We start from the raw sequence: 6,669 nt of genomic DNA, 5'->3' as shown, positions 1-6,669 counted from the left end.
GTATGGTAAAATTTTCCAAATGATATTATTTTATATGAATTAATTTATGGGTAAATCATATTCATGTCATGTCACAAATTTAAAACTTTGAAGCCTCATAACTCTGTTATTCTTTGATATTCGCCAAACTTTAATTTATTAATTTCTCTCATGGTTCTCCTTAAAACCAACTTGATGTCAGGGTGAAATTAGGTCCAAGGGTGCCACTGTGCAATCACTCCCAGGTATGGAACGCGCCATTGTCAATTCCTGTTCATCTTCTTTTTCTTCATGCTCCTTCCTAAATAAAGTGCAAAACAAAGAATCGAAGGGGGTAGAAGACCAATCACACAGACATCTAGTTGGATAATCTGTATTATACCTTACATACTAAGAGCAGGGTTGACAGGTAATACAGGAGTGGGAAATACTAGGTGGTAAATGATATTTCGAAAATCATAATGACAAGGGTTCACAAAACATGACAATTACATCATTCTACCAAAAAAAAAGAAATATCCAATACAATGACACTTTGGCTATATCACTGAAATTAAAGATCTAAATTGTTCTATTCTTTTTGGGCCATCATGTATAATAAAATGGGCAAGTGAATCTGGTCAACTTAAGATTTTCAGCATGGGAAATCATGCGGCTCAGATTTTTTAATTGTGGTATTGTTAGCCAATATCTTTAAAGGGATGGTCAAAAGCTGAAAATATTCATGTCTTAAATACATAGAGTAGAATTCACTGAACAAAATGGCGAAAATTTCATCAAAATCGGATAACAAATAATAAAGTTATTGAAGTTTAGCAATATTTTGTGAAAACAGTCGTCATGAATATTCATTAGGTGGGCTGATGATGTCACATCTCCACTTTCCGTTTTCTTATGTTATTACATAAAACCATATTTTTTCATTATTTCATACTTGTGTGAATAATATGTCTCCTTTATAATGAAATAAGTTGCAGCAATCAATATCTAATGCACTAAATGAAATGTCAATCCAATTTTTCTAGTTCTTGGAGGAAAAAAATTGAATAAACCTATTTTCATACAATAAAATACAAAAGAACAAGTGGAGATGTGACGTCATTAGCCCACTTAATGAATATTCATGACGACTATTTTCACAAAATATTGCTAAACTTTAAAATTCAATAACTTTGTTATCCAATTTGATGAAATTTTTGGCAGTTTGCTCAGTGAATTCTACTCTATAAATATTTTCAGCCCGGACCATCCCTTTAAGGACTTCTATTGCTCCCCCCCCCCACAAAATAAATAACATGAATCAGCGTTGATCTCATTACATTATTGAGGTAAAACCATAGGAGGTATTTTTCTGAGTTTAGAGAACTGCATTTAAGGAGATTTCAAGTCTTCGCAAGATGTGCAGTTTTGCATAGACATTCAACAACCATGACATACATGCAGAATAGGTATTGACTAAGTCATTGTGTGAACTTCTTCCGTTGTTATGATTTGCGCTACAGAATTGAGATACTTAATTTAGTATCAGGATTATTAGATAGAACAAATACAGTCAGATAGCTGCCCTAAACAGATTTCAATGTTGGGGTCAAAATTTTACTTGCCCACATTAATTTTTTTTTACCTTTTTGTGTAAGCAACTTAAGCACTTTGATATTTTCACTTGCCTTGGTCAAGTGAGCATGCGCTACATTCAAACCTAAGTGCTCTCAAAGATTGCCAACAGTAACGTTCTAATATTGTTCAGGAAAATCAGAGCTTTAACCTAAATTGGCCAAAAAATAATAAATATATAAATAAATGAAAACTTTGAAAAATTAAGATGATAATCAATACTTACTAATTGGAGATTGATGAAAGATTCAAGACTTTGAAGTACGGCACATTTAATTTGCCTCATTCCCCTTTCGTTCTGCCGATCAAAATCCCAGGAAGTACTGAAAGTCAAATTTTCTTCATTGTCGACCTGTATTAATGAAAATATGGTTTGAGCAAAGAAGTGTCCGGTGAAGGAAGGGAAAACAAAATAAGAATGGGAGCAAAGAAAATAGGAAAGAAAGATGAAGGTGAGGAGATATCAGCATTTTCAAACTAAATGTGTTTGCCTGCAAGTGAGATTCAATCTTACAAGTGGAATGGGTACAAGTATATCATTGAGATATTATAAGGATTGAAGGTAATAAAGGGATTCACCATGGTGATTTCAGCCAAAATGTGTATCACCCATTAATATACAACAAAATCATTTTATATTCAAAAGGCTTGTTGACCCCTGCCTGTGACCTTAAGCTTGGAACTGGAGGTGACCTTCAAATCTCTGAATAATCAGATGTCTCTCTTAGATTGGTAACAATTTATGAGTGATGATAGAAATTTAAACAAACAAACAAAAATCCTAACAATGAGCTCCAAAAGTTCTTCAACCCCTGCTGTAACATTTGACCTGGAGGTGACCTTCAATCCCCCACTCCCCGGGGACATCTACCATCCAAGTTTGGTAAAAAAAAATGGGCATACACTGTACATGGATCAAACGTTATGAGCTGTAATACAAAACTTGCCCTAATAGGCTTAACTTTGACCCATGCTCATCATCAGCCTGACCCATGAGGTGACCCTCATGTTTGTTAAAATTGAAATAAATTTGCATATGACCATGCTTCTCTCCAAGTTTGATTAAAAGCCTTGAGTACAAAGTTATTCGAGTTTTGTCAGTGTTCCCATTTGAAATTCCTGCAATGCATTACTGCTACACAATCCGGGGGGGGGGGGGGGGGGGGGGGCACTCGACCCCAAAATTGGTGGGGGTGTGCTGCGGGCGAGACAAAAAACGAGGGCCTTGGAGTGGGCTAATTGCAAAAAGGAGGGTCCTCGGAACGGGCTTCAGAACTACAAATGTTTGTGAAAACTGGGGTCCTTGGAACGAGTCGCCTGCATGTGAGTGCCTTCATGCATCCCTATGGAACGGGCATACGTGCATGCAGCTAGACCGGCAGCATGGGCGGCGGGTGCGCTAGCACAGAGGCAATGGTCAGACAGCGTTCATTGCAGCGGCTGCTTTTTCAAAATTACTACTCATTGTAGCAGATCGATCGAAACGGCATAACAGAAAATATGCGAAGCTTTGGAGCGGATTTCTTTCTTCCTTTTTCACGAGAAGAAAATATGCCTTGGAGTGGCTTTCTTTGTTCTTTTTCTTAATAGGCTAAAAATGCTATGCCTTGGAACGGAAATTTGAGTGTAAAAATGGGGGTCCCCTCCGCTGCACATACCCACTATGCATTATATACTGAGTGCCCCCCCCCCCTACACAATAATGCAATAATGCTGATAATGCTGTGCGCAGTGTTCAGCTGGTATTATGTTGAGAGTCAATTATCTCTCTTTAATGGCTTGTGCAACACGATAGTAAAAAAAAGGGTCTGTGTTACTTCCTCTTCAGAAATCATTACTCTGAATTGGTGTATGTTACTGTAGATCATTTGCTTGTTTCGATGAGGTCCATTAACTATACTAATTATGTTAGACAGGATTCGGTGTACATAAGAACACTGATTTCACATTAAATTGTAAGCATTGTTATTCTTACACACCTGGAGAGGAAATATCCTCTTTTGCAGTTTAAATGCTAATTGATGCAGCTTTGTAAAAGTCTTCGCACTGCTACTGTAAGTTTGAATTGAGTATAACTATAAGACTAAAACTTACTCTGCGTCATTTTCTGGTCCACTCCAGCCCCTAGGATCTTTCTATACCCTGGATTAATCTTCTCCGCAAATTCCAAAGTCTGCCTGGACAACTTTGGCCACATTGTGAAAAGGGCACCAGGAGCTGCATCAATTGTTAAATCAAAGTCTTGATCAATCTGAAAATGAAATAAGTATTTATATATAAGCTGTATAACACATAATACAATTACCAGCAATACTATGTTTTCATACATTACCGGTACATTGTAATTAAAGTCATGCTAAATATTGCTCATTAAATAAAAAATAAAACTTATCAATGTTTGTAACAAAAACCCTAGGTCACATGCACACACTGCACAAATCAAGTAAAGTCTAGTGAGCTTTGACATTGACCTTTCTATTTCTAACCATTTATCACATTTCTTTTAATATTGATCACTATTGGAGTAATTAACCACTGGAGAAAAATACTTAGTATTTGCAAAATGGGGGGGGGAGTTAGGTGGGGAAATTAATACCCCCCCCCCCCCGCCAGAGATGGACATTCATGGGAAGAAGACATAATTTAATCTTTCCAATCGGATTTCAGAACAACTTTTCCACTAATCATAGAATTCTGACAACTAAGATGCAACTGAATTTTTAACACTGAGACAGAGTAAGTGATCCTATGATCTTGCACTATATTCTCAAGCAAGAAAGAGAATAATTTTGGAAATTCATAACAAAAAATGCTTTGTTCAACTTCGAACAATTAAATTATTTTTTTTTCATAATGCGAATCCACTGCACTAAGTAATCAAGTTATTTTACCATTCCCAAAAGCTGTAGATATTTGTCAAGAATTTCTGCTGTGCTTGGTCGCGGGTTTCCTCTAGTCAACTCATATCTCGGTACCGAGGTTCGTCACATTAACAACAATGTTGTCAGGTGATGAGTAATATTGCATCCAGTAGGTGTCTTCTTCGTGCTCATCTTCTGCAACATTTAACTGTGATAAACATGAATCAAAGATCAAGAATAGTAACATTAATTATTACACAAGTTATCTGACTATTCTATAGAGAACTGGTGGAATAAGTGGATAAATTGTAGAAATTCTCAATAAAAAATTCCCCTGTGCACAGTGGGGAATTTACATGAAGTCAACCTAAATGTAATTCCTGTATCTCAGATTCAAAATTAGTTTCTGATCATTCACAAACTGTACATACATCTGCAATTACAATGTAACATTTAGATCTGTTGCTATTTGCATGTAGGCCTGTCCTCGCTAGGCTGGCCAATAATAAGGGACTATTGGCCAAGCTAGGCCAGGATTTAGATCTAGGTTTGGACCTATAGTATAGACCTAGATTTTAATGGGGTTTAACATACACATATGTAGACGTACAAAATTGAATAAAGTTGACTAGAAATAGATCTAGCCAGGCCTACATTACACGTAGGCTATGTGCTTGAGGACGGCCCGGTCCGAGCTTGTACCGGACCCGGTACCTCGCGCATATCGCATCCGCATGCGATCATTGGCAGTGAATTATTTATGTGTGAGGATCTTCATCACAGTTCATGTAGGCTATAATTCAAATCACCAATTTTGAGACTAATACTAATAGAAGCATGGAAAGAAGTGAAACTTTGTGTAAAGATCGTGATGTTGCATGAATTTCATATTTCACCCCCATAAAATCCCACCTTTTGTCACTCAGAATATCAGATCGAGTTCATGGTCTCGAAGTTCGTGTAAGTGGAGCATGGTGTAGGCCCTTGTGGTAATTAAGTGGAGTGGATCCTGCACGAACTTCGCTCAAGGTACCATAGTCTGCGCACATAGACAGATATTTATTGCAAAATCCGACTCACAAAGGTGGAAAAATAATGAAATTTGGGTATTTCTTATGACAGCCTCAAAATGCAGCCTTTCTCATCAAAATCTCCAAATCACGTGCAAAAGTGAATGGGTGCGCAGATGGGGCACCATTTTTTTTCAATCTCAAAATGACTGCCGGCCGAGCCGAGGTTTTTCCAATAAAATCATAGGCCTATATTTCTGACTTGGCGACCATCATATAGAGTTACACACGTACATGCACACACAATAAAAGCACTGCAACAACGGTAACAATGCATTGACTTTTGAGATTATTCATGAACATTCACTCGAAATCAATCACTGAATTTACCTCTAAAGACTGGAACTAAATGTGGGAAGTCCCACTCCTGAAGCAGGTTTGTCACCCCCAAATCTTTCATTTTCTAAAACGGAGATTAAACACGATTTTTCCAGTGCACTGCAGCAGTCTCCGAGTCAAACATACTCAACGCCATCTTCCGACCACTAGCATAGCACTGCGCACGCGTACGCATGCGCTTTACATGTGCCGGTATCTTGTACAACCCCCTGTTCAAGCCTTATGTCTACGGAACTTAAACAGGTCCATTCGCCGTGTTTTATACCGATATTTATCAAAGCTTAAACATGTGTTGTTCAAAAAATTATACAGCACCTCTTATACAGCGATATTTTGTACAGCGTTTTTACTGTGTAGATATAAAATATAGCTTTAGAGATTGCTATTAGAAATATATGAGAATAAATAAGCCTACAATTTTACTTGTGCGAACTAAAATGCACTTGAAAGGAATATACATGTTTTGCTGATTGGTGACATGACATATGAATGTAAATAGCGAAAAGTTATGTGATAATTGAAAGTGGACACATATTACCAGACTACACTGCCAATAATGTTGCAATGTGGGCTAGAAAACTGGCCGGATATGAGTAGTTGAGGACTTGAGATGGGGCCATAAAGGCTGCTGGTACGTATGCCCTTTAAAATTTGCAATTATTGGGCGTGTTTCTGTACATATATATATATGTACATATAATATACATACACGTATCCCCTTGTATTAATAATACATAATATATATATATATATATATATTAATGGGTGAAGTTATACATGTACTACAGCTTTGGCAACTCTTTTAT

At 37.1% G+C, this 6,669-nt stretch overlaps 1 long non-coding RNA gene across 2 annotated transcripts; it reads right to left on the bottom strand.

The window, feature by feature from the left end:
• LOC121409264 lies at positions 1-6,218 on the bottom strand. Of its 2 annotated transcripts, none has more exons than XR_005969137.1 (5): positions 6,179-6,218; positions 4,485-4,662; positions 3,688-3,844; positions 1,820-1,945; positions 1-280 (listed from the first exon to the last, which is right to left on the bottom strand). It is a non-coding gene; the product is annotated as an uncharacterized LOC121409264 (long non-coding RNA). The 2 variants fall into 2 exon arrangements; XR_005969136.1 differs by lacking the exon at positions 6,179-6,218 and adding an exon at positions 5,855-6,006.
• Positions 6,219-6,669: the final 451 nt, after the last annotated feature.

Source organism: Lytechinus variegatus, chromosome 2 (assembly GCF_018143015.1).
Source record: "Lytechinus variegatus isolate NC3 chromosome 2, Lvar_3.0, whole genome shotgun sequence".
In the NCBI taxonomy this organism is placed as follows: Eukaryota; Metazoa; Echinodermata; class Echinoidea; order Temnopleuroida; family Toxopneustidae; genus Lytechinus; species Lytechinus variegatus.
This window is presented reverse-complemented; position numbering and strand designations above follow the sequence as displayed.